Genomic DNA, 12,993 nt, shown 5'->3' on the forward strand with positions numbered 1-12,993 from the left:
CACTCACCAGGTGTCTCATGATCTTCAGGAAGCTCTTATGCAACACCTGCTCCTGGTACGATAGGAGCCTCCGGAGCTGGGCAGTATTGGGCTGTAGAACACTGAGAAGCCCCCGACCCATCACCAATCAGACCCAACTCCAAAGATGTGGAGGCATCAGCTGGAATTGCTGGGTAGTGGCAGGGTACTCCGGGCCCCAAGGCCTCCCTCCCTCCCATCCAGTGACCCCACCACACAGCCTCAGCCCAGGGGAGGAGGGCCCTGGCTGGAGGCGCTGCCCAGCAGCTTCCTGGGTCGAGGTGCCAGGAGGATAGGCCTGCCTCTGACACCACGAAGCAGGGCTGAAGCAGGTGGGTGCCAGCAGGAGAACAGGGTGGGTGCTGGGATGCTGGATATGGGGGTCAGGCTGGGGGACACGTGATGGGCAGACATTGCTATCTGGGCTTCGTTGGCCCATTCATGTGCAGGGAGGGTGGCTGGGAGCACAGCCAGCTGGGAGGCAGGCGGACCCCCAGGAAGGTGAGTGGCGCCTGCACAAAGTCAGGGCTGGCTTCGGGCGACAGAGGGTGGCCAGGGGGAGGTATCAGTCCCTCTGCTGTTGGGGATGAAAGGTGTCTGACTTGAGGTGAGAGGGTCCCTGTCCAGACCCAGGCTCCTGTGGGACCCTCAGTAGGGATGTCCTGGAGGCTCCAAACAAGCTGGGATGCAAGGAAGGCGCCTTGCCTGGAAGTCGGGCTCACCGGCCAGGGTGGCCGTCCCCTGGCCTTGCTGTGTAAGGCCCTGGGGGCAGCCGTCCACCTACCCTGCAGGGAGTGCCTCTCACCGTCCAGCAGCTGATCCACCACGCCCAGAGCACGGTCACCCAACATCACGCCCTTGTGGACTATCTGGGACTCATTCCAGGAGAGTGCCGTGGGGGTGAGGCTGTGCCACTCTGGGCCTCCGCCTCAAGAAGGCCTGACAGCCTCGGTGTTTGCTCCCTTGGGAGCTTTGAGCACCACTCAAGTCGTCCAGGTGGAGAGGCCCCATGGAGAGGGACAGGCCCTGAGATCACCTGGAGGAGAAGCGAGGCCTGACCATCACAGCATCAGAGCCAAGCCTCCAATGGCTTCATCCCCAGGACCATCTTCTCAAGAGACCCCAAGCAAGAGCAGCAGAAGACCCACCCAGCTGAGCCCTGCCGCCCCACAGAGCCATGCAAGGTCACATAATGGTCATTTTTAGGGCACTGAGTTTGAATGACCAGAACAGAGACTCGCTGCTCTTGAGGACATGAAGAAGGTGCCCCAGCTTCTCATTCCTCTCTGCCCAGGCCAGTGATCTGAGGCTTTCTGTGGGAAATGAAACATAGCTCCTGCCTGGCCCTTAGGATACACACGTCATTCAAAATCCCTAGCCTAAGAAAATCAATGCAAATTAGAACTAGGAAAAATATCACTTTCTACCTGTCACGTCGGGGGCCGGGGGAGCACAGGCACCTCACATATTCATGGTGGAGTGTACTCTCGAGAGCCATTTGGAACCACCCGCCACCATTTACAATGTGCCTCCCTGGCTCCCCTTGCTCCATCAGCTTCACTTCTAGGGCTGCGTCTCCCCCAGCACACAAATGGTATCTCTCCAACATTGTTCAGGTTGCAAAAGACGGGATCCAGCCTAACCTTCCATCCACAGGGGATGAAGGGTTAAATGCATCATGACACACTCATGAGAGGGAATACCACGCAGTCACTCCAGCCAATGAGGCAAGGCCATGTGTCCTAAGAGGGAACGATCTCCAAGAGATGTGGGGTGAGAATAGCCAGGCAGGCACTCCAGTGCCACCCCGGTGGAAGGCAGACAAGGAGCTGTAAATAAGCCTCACTTGAGATTATGTGAGAAAGGACAGGCGGGAATTCACGGCATGGAGAGGTCCTGCCCTGCGGCTCACTGTCTGCTGTTTCCTGGGAACAAAGGGGCCTAGTCACAAGCTTTTGTCAAAAAAAAAAAAAAAAAAAATGCTCATTCTCTAGCCTTGTCTGAAAATCAAGCCTGGGGGAAGGGTCCCAGAGGTGCAGTTTGTAGGCCTTACCACCAGGAGGCAGCACCCACAGCTTCTGAGGCCTTAGGACCAGGCAGGCTGGCATAAAGTTTATTTCTACGCTTTTTCTTTTGTTTTTCAAACTGTTTTCAAAGCCATCTCTCACCCAAAAATACTTGCCCCAGCCTGCTGCATTTCCCAGCGCAGGCTTGGGCCAGCCCGCTAGGCAGCACTGGGACTTGTCATTTAGGGGTGGGCCTGGCGGGGGACAGAGAGGGGGCAGGAGGGCAAGGGGGCTATGGTTCTGGATGTTTCATTCAGTCGCCTTGGCCCTCAGTGTCTGCATCTGCAGAGTGGGGCCTGATACCCCTCTCTCTCCACAGAGGGGCTTGGCATTAGCAAGGGTCCCTGCAAACATGCAGGAGGCAGAGAACCTGGGTAGAAAGTTCCAGCCCGTGGCCATGCACTCACACCTTGGGGGCCCAGCCAGCAAGGGGAACCTGGAGGCAACGTGGGCACGGGCGGGCAGGGGCTGCCGGATCTCTCGCCCGGCCAAGGTTTCTGCCACCCTCCTCGGGGGTCCCAGGCTGCAGGTCCCCGTGGTGGTCCCCACTTCCTGGTCCTTCTGCTCTGCAAGCATCTCTCCTTCCCTCCCTGTGGTCTTGGCGCCATGAACGTTTCAGGTGTGTCCCTGACACATGGTGGGCTGCCAATATTTAAGAGGGGCTTTTCTATGTGAGGTACAGCCTTCCTGTGAGATCATTACAACCTCCAAATGTGCACACCTTCAGGCCTTCCCTGCAGAGGACCCTATGTCCTCCGGGTGTCTGCGTATGTGCATGCACGTGTGTGTACACGTGCATATGCGTGCGCATCTGCATGTGTGTGCGTGATGCACACGTGTATTAAGTTCGGGAAAAGGCAGGAGGGCAGGCTGGGCGTAAGTCTCCCATTCCGTGTGTGGCCTTTGACTGAAGTGGTTTCCAGAGTGTCACCTCCTTTCTTCCTTTGGGCCTGGGGTCCCTGGGTCTTTCTGGGGCCACCTCTCTAAGGCGACCCTCCATCCTGCTGGTGGTAGGAGGCCGTCTGTGTACACCAGGAGGGACACACAGACTTCAGCCCGTTCCCAGCACCCAGATCATGCCCATCAAAAAAAAGTCTCCCTGGACCCCCCATCTTGTGCAGCATCTCATTAGGGTAGCCCTTCACCCCTGTGACACTGGCCCACCCTCTCCCCTGTGGTTCTGTCCCTGCCTTTGCAGGTCCCTGGACCTTGGCTTCAACCCCGGGAAGCAAAACCGGAGCGTCCTGCTGCTCCCTTGTGAGGGCACATGGTGCAGTCGGGACAAAAGAAAAAGCACCCTTCCAACCCAAGACACACAGATGAAATGCAAACCAGGAGACCTGCAGCCAGGGCCACCCCATCTATTTCTAGCACCTAAAATAAGTGACATCTTGAGCAGTTCCTGGAGCAAAAGCAGTGTGACTCCATCCCTCAACTCCCAGCCCGGCAGAGCTGAGCTAAGGTCTCAGCGGAGCATTGACTTGAAGCTGCCATCCAGGCGGGCTCCTGGGACCCCTGCTCCTACCGGCGACAGCGCTGCCTCTGCTTTCAAGGCTACCATGACTCCATGTCACGCCGGCGCTCCCTGGCACGTCCTTCCTCCCCGTGAGCATGGGGCTCACACTCACCCCATGTCTGGCCTGACCCTAGTGTGCACTGGCTTCCAACCCCCAGGCATCAGCTTGACCATTTCTGATTTCTTCCAGATGGGGGTCCTGTCCACCCACACCCCACCCCTGCCACATTTGTATCTGATGAGGTTCCCATGAGCCAGAGTGAAGGGACGGACAAATGATGCATCTAAGAAAAAAGCAGGGCAGAGGAAGGGTCCAGTTTGTCAGCCTTTCCCAGCTTCCCAGCAGTGACACAGGGCTCCGAGCTCACAGCCCCCACCATGCCCCTGGCCAGAGCCACCAAGGGCAACCTCAACTTGGGGGCACCTGAAAATGGCCCTTTATAGCATCCTCTGACCTCCTTGTGGCAGAGCTGGGGACATATGTAGGTGTCTTATGATGTCCTTTCTCTATGCTGTTAAGTACGGCCTTCTAGAACTTTCTTTGTGGACACAGCCCTGCTGGAGCTGCTCTGACCTCCCCACCTGCTCTTTCTCCATGTCTCTGTGGGACCCTCTTCCTCTTCTGACCCCTCAAATGCAGATTCCCCCACATAGGACCTTCTTTTCTATCCCTTTCTCTCCTTACACCTCCCAGTCCCTGCACAACCTTTTCCATTTCTGTGACTTCAACTGCCACCTTCTAGGCCAACACAATCTAAACTCTCCAGGTGAAAGGCTCCCCAGAACTCTGAACCCACATGGGGGCCCTGGCTGACCCCAAGGCTGGTATCACCCTCACATGGGGGCGGGGTCCTAACTCAGAGCTCCTGGTTTCTATGAAGTCCCTGCCCTGGCAGGCAGCCCTGTCCCTCACCCTATGTAGTAAGCTGAATGGTGCCCCCCCTCACCTGAAGGATATGCCCCCTGCACATGTGACCTTATTTGGATAAAAGATTCTTTGCAGACATATGAATACAAGGATCTGGAAATGAGATCATCCTGGATTAGGGTGGGCCCCAGATCCAGTGACAAGTGTCCTATACGAGAAGAGAAGGCAAGAGACACAGGCACAGGAAAGAAGCCATGTGAAGACAGAGACAGAGATGGGAGTGAAGTGGCCACCAGCCCAGGAGGCCTGGGGCAGCCACCAGAAGCTGGAGGAGGCAGGGAAGGATCCTCCCCTGGACTTTCAGAGGGAGTGGGGCCCTGCTGACCGTGGAATCTCAGACTTCTGGCCTCCAGTCCCGAGAGAATCAATCAGTGTTATTTTAAGCACCCAGCATGTGGACCCTGTCACAGCAGCCCCAGGAAGCAAATACAGCCTGTCCTAGGATGGCACCCATCCAGCCAGGGTGGTGGACCTTTCAGTCCTGGGCATGGTTCTGTACTTGGCAAACCCCAAGTCACTGAGGCCCCACAAGAGCCCTGTGAGATGACAGCCATTATGATCACTACAGGGCCTCTCCCTCCAGTTCTCATCTCATGCCAATGCACTGTTCCTCTGTCCCCCTTCCAGGTCCTTGTCATCTCTGGTTCCCATTATTGCCAGAAACAGCCTTTCATAGGACCCCTGCTGCCATCACCATCATCCAGGAGCAACAAGGGGCTCTCCCCACAGCCCTGCTCTGACCCCTCTTCCAGTGGCTGCCCCTCCCCCCAGCAGGACATCGGCCTCCCAGCCTGGCACATGGAGCCATCACCTGGTCCCTCCTGGTGCCATCTCCAGCCACCCATGAATCCTTGCTCTTCCCAACTCAGTCCTTAGCAACCTCCACGTGGAGGAACAGTGTTGTGCCCTTGGTGCTCCTCCTCCTCCTCTGCCGGGCAAATGAGCAGCCCCCAGTCGCTGAGGCAGGCTCCCTGTCCCCTTAGGGAGACACAGATGCTCCCTGCACCTACCCCCAAGCCTGGACAGGGAGCTCCTCGCGTCAGCCTGGAGTCGTCGCAACAGAACCCCAGGCCAGTCTCCTCTCCTGATCAACATCTCAAGCCATTTTCAGTCCAGCTTGGGAGCCTGCCCCTGCTCTCCCCACGAAGCCCCATGTGTGAACAGCAGGTGGGTTTTATTAAATGTTCATATGTATGAATCCCTCATAAATATTTGGAAATAACAGCAACAGGTGGGTTTTATTAAGTGTTCATAATATGTGTGAATCCCTCATAAAAATTTGGGAATAACTAAAAAAAAACTGATTCTACCCATCCATGAGCATGGGATGTGTCTCCCTTTGCTGGTGTCATCTGTGATTTCTTTCAGCAGTGTTTTGCAGTTTTCCTTGTAGAGATCTTTCACAGCCCTCTTGCTGTGTGCGTGTGCGTGGAAGGTCTTTCTGTGCCCTCTTGGTGAGCGTGTGGAAGTGTCTCCACCTTCAAAGGAGATCTGGGGTGGGGTCCCTCCTGCTTCTGTATGTAGAGTGAACCCCACACTCCCACAGGCTGGGAGCCCCAGAGGAAGGGATTTAGCCCAGCCTTCAGCACAGAGCCCCTCACAGCCTTCCCTGCTCCTAGCAGCACCTGTAAGTGCTGTTGCCTCTGCCTGGAACCCCCGTCCCCACTGTGTGGTTTCAATATGGTTGCTTTTTTTTTTTTTTCAGACGGAGTTTTATTCATCACCCAGGCTGGAACGCAATGGCCTGATCTTGGCTCACTGCAACCTTCGCCTCCTGGGTTCAAGTGATTCTCTTGCCTCAGTCTCCCAAGTAGCTGGGATTTCAAGTACCTACCACCACGCCTGGCTAATTTTGGTATTTTTAGTAGAGACGGGGTTTTGCCATGTTGTCTAGGCTGGTCTCAAACTCCTGACCTCAGGTGATCCACCTGGCGCAACCTCCCAAAGTGCTGGGATTACCGGTGTGAGCCACCGCGCCTGGCCCATGGTTGCTTTTTGAATGAGCAGTTCCAGTGCACAGAGCACGTGATCCCCTCAAAATGTATTCTCCCAGATTATCCTCACAGCAACTGCATGAGGTGAACAACCTCAGCCTCACAGAACCGACAGTCACTTGCTCCAGGCTACACACCTTGTAAGGGACATAACTAGGGGCCTGGCTCCACACTCCACACCCCTGCCACAGCCTGCCCTGTCCTCCTTGGGGAAGCCTTCCCCATCTCACCTGCAGCTGGGTTACGTGGCCTCCGTGCACTGAGAGGAATGTGTCACCTGCGTGACTTGTCCACTGCTTGGCCTTCCACAAGGTGGTGAACTCCACCAGTCTGGGACAGGACCTGCCTTACTCTCTTCCCTCCCCACACACAAGCAGCCCACCACAGTTCCAGGTCTCACTAAGGAGTGGCAGTTCTCAGTGGGAAACCTGGAGTCGGGGTGAGGTGGGGTCTGGCAGGGCTGGAGACGGGACAGCAGAATTCAGGGAGCCCACGAAGGGGCCAGAGGAACACGTCAGCCCTTCCACCGTGTGCAGCTAGACAACTTGGTCACATGGTGTTCTCTGCTCCCTGTCCTCAAATAGGTCTACCTCTGGGTCCCCTCCCCTGGCCATGTGGCTCTGTACTTCATGTCTGCAATCCACAGCAAGCTCCCCTCCTGCCCCACCAGCCCATGCAGGCATCAAAGGTCAGAACAGACCTTAGCCCTGGGCCCCTGGAGAAATACAGGGCTGGGCAGTGACAGTCACAGAGCCACCAAAATCCACGCCATGGCACAAGTGTGGCAGCTGATGTGGGGTGAGGTGTGGTAATGCCGACCCTACTGGCACCAACATGTCCTCACACAGCCCCCACGCTCACAGCCTGGGGCTCCATCCCTGAAGCCAAGATGAGGATCTGATGTAGTGCCCTCTGGGAAGGGGGCTTGACTAGGGGTCACACACAGGAAGTGGCTAACCTTGTCCCAGGGGCAACAGCTCACGCCCAAGGAACAATAGCCCTGTGGATGCCACTGGGTCATTTTGCGGTTGCAGAGGGGACAAACTTTGGAACCCACAGACTGTGCTCAAATCCCAACTCAGCTGTGCATTCTCTGTGTGACTGTCAGCGAGTCGCTCCAAATTTGAGACTCAAGTCTCTTGATCTGTGAGGTGGGTAAGGATGAACCAAAGGGGAATCCATTGCACTGGAGATGAGAAAGGTTCCAAGTTTGGCGGGAAGTTTCAAATGCATCACTGGATGCAGGTGGCCAGACACCAGGGCGGCAGGCATGGCCCCTCGCATCTGTGGCTGGGCTCTTCAGCCCCTCTGTATCCACACCCCCTCCGTGTGAATCTGTGCTTCCTCTCAGGAGAGGCTGTGTTAGAGCAAAATCCAGGTAGTGAGCATAATACCTGATTGGTAGTTTTTCAGCCCTTGGCCCCTCCCTGCCTCCCCCCAAGTAGGCCCCAGTGTCTGTTGTTCCTGTCTTTATGTCCATCTGTACACAATGCTTATGGTTCCATTTGTAAGTGAGAACATGCGGTATTTGGTTTTCTGTTCTTGCATTAATTCACTTGGGATAATGGTCTCCAGCTGCATCCATGTTGCAGGGACATGATTTTTTCTTTTCATGGCTGTGTAGTATTCCACTGTGTGTATGTACCACATTTTCTTTATCCAATCCACCACTGATGGGTACCTAGGTTGATTCCATGTCTTTGCTATTGTGAACAGTGCTGTGACGAACATACGTGTGTATGTGTCCTTTTGGTAGGATGTATTATTTTCCTTTGGGTCATACACACCCAGTAATGGGATTGCTGTGCTGAATGGTAACTGTTTTAAATTCTTTGAGGAATCTCCAAATTGCTTTCTTGTGGTTGAACTAATTTACATTCCACCAACAGTGTATAAAGTGTTCCTTTTTCTCTGTAGCCTCACCAGCATCTGTTGTTTTTTGACTAACAATAGCCATTCTTAATGGTATGAGATGGTCCCTCTGTGGCTCACAGAGATATTTTAAGGACACATTTCAGAGGCATTGCAGGAGAGTGGATAAGAACCCAAATTTCAGAGCCTACCTTGGCTGTACCACTTGCAGGCAGTGTGGTCATAGCCTCTCCGTGCCTCAGTTTCCTCATTTCCAATAAAGGGAAAATAACAGTACTGACTTCTTAGGGTTGTTGGCAGAGTTGAAGTGCCCAGCACAGCACCTGGCACATACTAAATGTCCACTTAATGGAAGGCTTGAGTAGAATACTCATTTGAGCCTCTTCACAAAGTAAATACACACCTGTCCTTGTGTCTTTGACAGAGTAAAGGAAGGACCTAAAAGACCACGGAGTTGGAACCTCGAGGAAAACTCAGATGGCCCACATGGGGCCTCCCCTACTCTGGCCCTGCCCTATCCCAGGGCTCAGTGAACTGCACAGAAACTGATACCTCCACTCCTGGCACACTCAGCCCAGCAGTGGTGTCCTTGAGGCTTTCTGTGACCTCCTCCCCTCCTCAGTGGTCCCAGCATGGCTGTTGCAGGTGGTGCCTGAGCGCCCCAGACTGCTGACCCTCCCTGCCTGACCTCACACCCCACCCCGCCCCCACCCAGGACTCAGTCTTCCCCGCTGCGTTTCCCACCTCTGCTCATGCTGTCCTCTCTTCCAGGCACCCTTCCCCTTCATCTGATTTCTGCATTCTGTGGCCTCTTAACAATCTGCCTCTGATGGTGCTTCCTCCAGGGACACCTCCCTGCTACCCCCCGCCGCCAGCTGAAGGTGGTCTCTCCCAACTGTGGCTTTTTTTTTTTTTTTTGAGACAGAGTTTCACTCTTTTTGCCCAGGCTGGAGTGCAATGGCGTGATCTTGGCTCACCACAACCTCTGCCTCCTGGATTCAAGAGATTCTCCTGCCTCAGCCTCCCCAGTAGCTGGGATTATAAGCATGTGCCACCACGCCTGGCTAATTTTGTATTTTTTTTTTTTTTTTTTTAGTAGAGACAGGGTTTCTCCTTGTTGGTCAGGATGGTCTCGAACTTTCGACCTCAGGTGATCCACCCGCCTTGGCCTCCCGAAGTGCTGGGATTACAGGCATGAGCCACCACGCCCGGCCCCAACTGTGGCTTTCTACGTTGACACATAGTCATTTCTCCCATTAGATGATACTGTCCTTGAAGGGCCACACCAGATTCCTATTTCCATGGGGCTGGAGCACTCCATCTATGTTTGTGGGATGAATCAATGAATGTTCTAATTCATTAATGGGTAACGGTTCAGGGTATGATTTAGGAGTCAGAGTCCTGGGTTCAAACCCTGACATCTTCACTTTTAAGCTGTGTGATCTTGGGTAAGTCACTCAGCCTCTCTGAGTTCCCCTCAGCAAGTATTCATGAAGGACTTACTATGTGTCAGGCACTGTGCTAGGCTCAAGTCAGACATGGTTCCTCCCGTCAGGGAGCTCCCAGTCCAGTGGCTGAGTAGATGTGAAACACATACACACGAAAGAACAAAACAGCAAATTGCGGTAAGTTCTATCAAGGAAAAAGACAGATTATGAAAAAGAACAGCAAGCAATGGATAGTTTTCAAGACAATCAGGGAAAATTGGATATGGCCTGAATATTAGATGATGTTAATAAATTATTGCTGGCAGTGATAGGATATTTGGGTTATGTTTTACAGATCTTTATGGCCCAGTATCTGCAGGTAAAATGATATGAGGTCTTGGCTTTGCTTTAAAATACACAAGCCAAAACAACTGGTTGGGAAAGTACAAGGCAGAATTTAAATGATTTGTGAAGCTGGTAATGGATGAGGAGGGCATCATTGTGCAGTCCTCTCTATTGTATATGTGTGGTAAGTTCTGTAATTAAAAGTTTCAAAAGAAAGTAACACTAGCAGTACAAAGGAGGGCCCAGTACTACTGTGTGGTCAGAGGAGACCCCCGATGTTTGGGCCGAGACCTGAAAGTTGGGTAGGAGGGAGCTGAGGGAAGATGATAGACAGCATGCATTCCAGGCAGCGGGAACAACATGTGCAAAGAACCCGAGGCAGGGAAGAACATGGCATGTTCAACACTGAAAGGAGGCAGTGTGGCCAGAGCAGGAAGGTGGAGGGATAAGAGGTGCCACACTGTACATCTCCTCCTGCCATCCTCTCCTCAGCCACCTGACTGTGGGGCCAGAGGGTGCTCTGGGGACAGGCGTTGGGGGTGATCACACTGTCCCCTGGGCTCAGGTCCCAGAACTCACTGCAGGAGGCTGCACAGGTGCGCTGGCTCTGATGGTTGCAGATGGCTTTGCAGGACATGCAGGTGCCCAGCAGAGCAGCCCAGTACTGCTCTTCAGGGCAGGATCTCATAGCCAGCCCTGTCCACAGGCCCTGTGGAGCTGAGAGACCAGAAGCGTGAGGGCAGCTGGCAGGTGGTCGCAGCCCAGCCTCTTGCTGTCCACTTTCCCATAGACATAAGCGCTGTCTCAGGAGCAGAGAGGGCAGAGAAAGCTGGCTTCCAACTCCCACTGTGCTGGCTGGAGGCCTAGGGCAGCCACCTCCCCTCTCCAGCCTCAGTTTCCCTATCTGCAAATGGTTTGCAGGCCCCCTGCTCTCTCACATCAATAGTGCCCTGCTGGGCCCTGCCCCTTGCCCTCCTTAACGTGCCGCTCCTCTCCCTGCCACAGGGTCTTTGCACCTGCTGTTCCCTCGCATGACGTGCCCTTCTCCCCAGCCCCTGCCCCTCAGCTGCTTATTCCTTCTCAACCTGAGACCTCTGTCTAAACCTGATCTCCCAGGGAAGCCTTTCTGACTTGCCCCCTAGACTAGAATGCAGTCCTTCTTCTACACACTCGCACTGCCCTTTACCTGTTGCTGCGGTCACTTTTCTTCTATGCATGTGGTTATTTGATGCTGGCTCCTACACTAACTGTGAGCACCATCTGGCAGGGACTGTGCCCAATTTTTCTTATTAATTGCTGAGTCCTCAGAACCTAGATAGTACTTAGGACATAGTACCTGCTCATTAAGTGAATGGTTTCTTTAAGCGCAGACCAAGTCAGTGCCTAGCACACAGCAAGAACCAAGAAATGTCAATTTCCTTCTTGTTTTCTTTTTTACTAAAGTATGAAACAACCACAATGATGTGTGTAAAGTGCACAAAAAGCTAAAGAATACAGCTTGGTGAAATTTGATGTATGTATGCACCTGTGTCTTTACAGCCCACATGGAGATGTGGGACATTTCCTCACCCCGAAGACTCCCTGGGGTCCCCTCCTACCCAATGCCCACTCCTAGAGGCAGCTACTGTTCTGTTGTTACCCCCACAGGTTAATATTGCCCCTTCTGGAACTTCCGTGTCTGGTTTTGTCCCTCCAGGTGGTGCCTGAGACTCATCCATGTGGGTGCTCTCTGTGTGTCTGGTTTTGTGTTACTGTGAGTCTTCCACTGTGTGCATGCATCACCTTCTCCATCCTTTTCTGATTTCATGACATTTGCTTCCCCCAACAACTTCTCCTTAAAAATGTTTAAAAGCATTTTGCAAGGCATGTGTTTGTCCTTTAATGAAAGCAAACTGAGGGAAGGCCAGAGGTGGCTGGGCACCATGGCTCTTGCCTGTAATCTTAGCACTTTGGGAGGTTGTGGGAGAATTCCTTGAGGCCAGGGGTTCAAGACCAGCCTGGGCAACATAGTGAGATCCTGTCGCTACAGAAAGATTTTAAAATTGGCCAGGTGCTATAATCCCAGCAATTCAGGAGGCTGAGGTTGGAGGATCGCTTGAGCCTGAGCGTTCAAGGCTGAGATGAGCTATGACCACATCACTGCACTGCAGCTTGAATAACGGAGCGAGATCCAGTCTTTAAAAAAGAAAAAGAAAAAAGACCAGGTGCCTCCCATTTAACATGGCAGCTTAAACACAGGGGTTTATCTTCCTTTCCTCCTGAAACCATGCTAAGCTGACAGTCAAGTCCATCTGTCTTCAGAGATAAAGGGAATGGCAGAGGTTTCTACAGCAGGGAACACAGGTCTCCAACATTGTGGGAGATGGAAGGACTGGAGTGCCTGATCGCATCTGAAGATCTCTCATTGTTGATGCCCACAGGGGAAGGAAGTTGTTTTGAGTCACAGAACTCAAGGAAGTCTCCAGAACTGGAAGCACCAAGTATCTCTGACAGCAGGGGCTGGGCAGGAGGCAGGAAGCTCTGAAAGAGGATTGGTTGAAAACTTACATAAAGAGGGCGTGACCACAGCACATCCCCATTCCAAGGCAGGTGCCAGTCCCTCCACCCGCCCGGGCATAAGAGTGGGGTCTCCTTGGACACAGCTGAGGGTAGCAACGTGGTCCTTCCTGGCAACAGGGAGACTGTGAAAATCTTCCTCTTGGATGGTCAGTCTCCCCTCTCCTCACTGACCCCAGCCCCTACCTAAGGAGTGCGGCAACCAGGTTTTTAAAGACACCTGCCTTCCTACCCTGAAACTGGCAGGAAATCAGAAGTCTCTGCTCTGGGA

The sequence above is a fragment of the Pan paniscus genome, chromosome 19 (assembly GCF_029289425.2).
Source record: "Pan paniscus chromosome 19, NHGRI_mPanPan1-v2.0_pri, whole genome shotgun sequence".
NCBI lineage: Eukaryota > Metazoa > Chordata > Mammalia > Primates > Hominidae > Pan > Pan paniscus.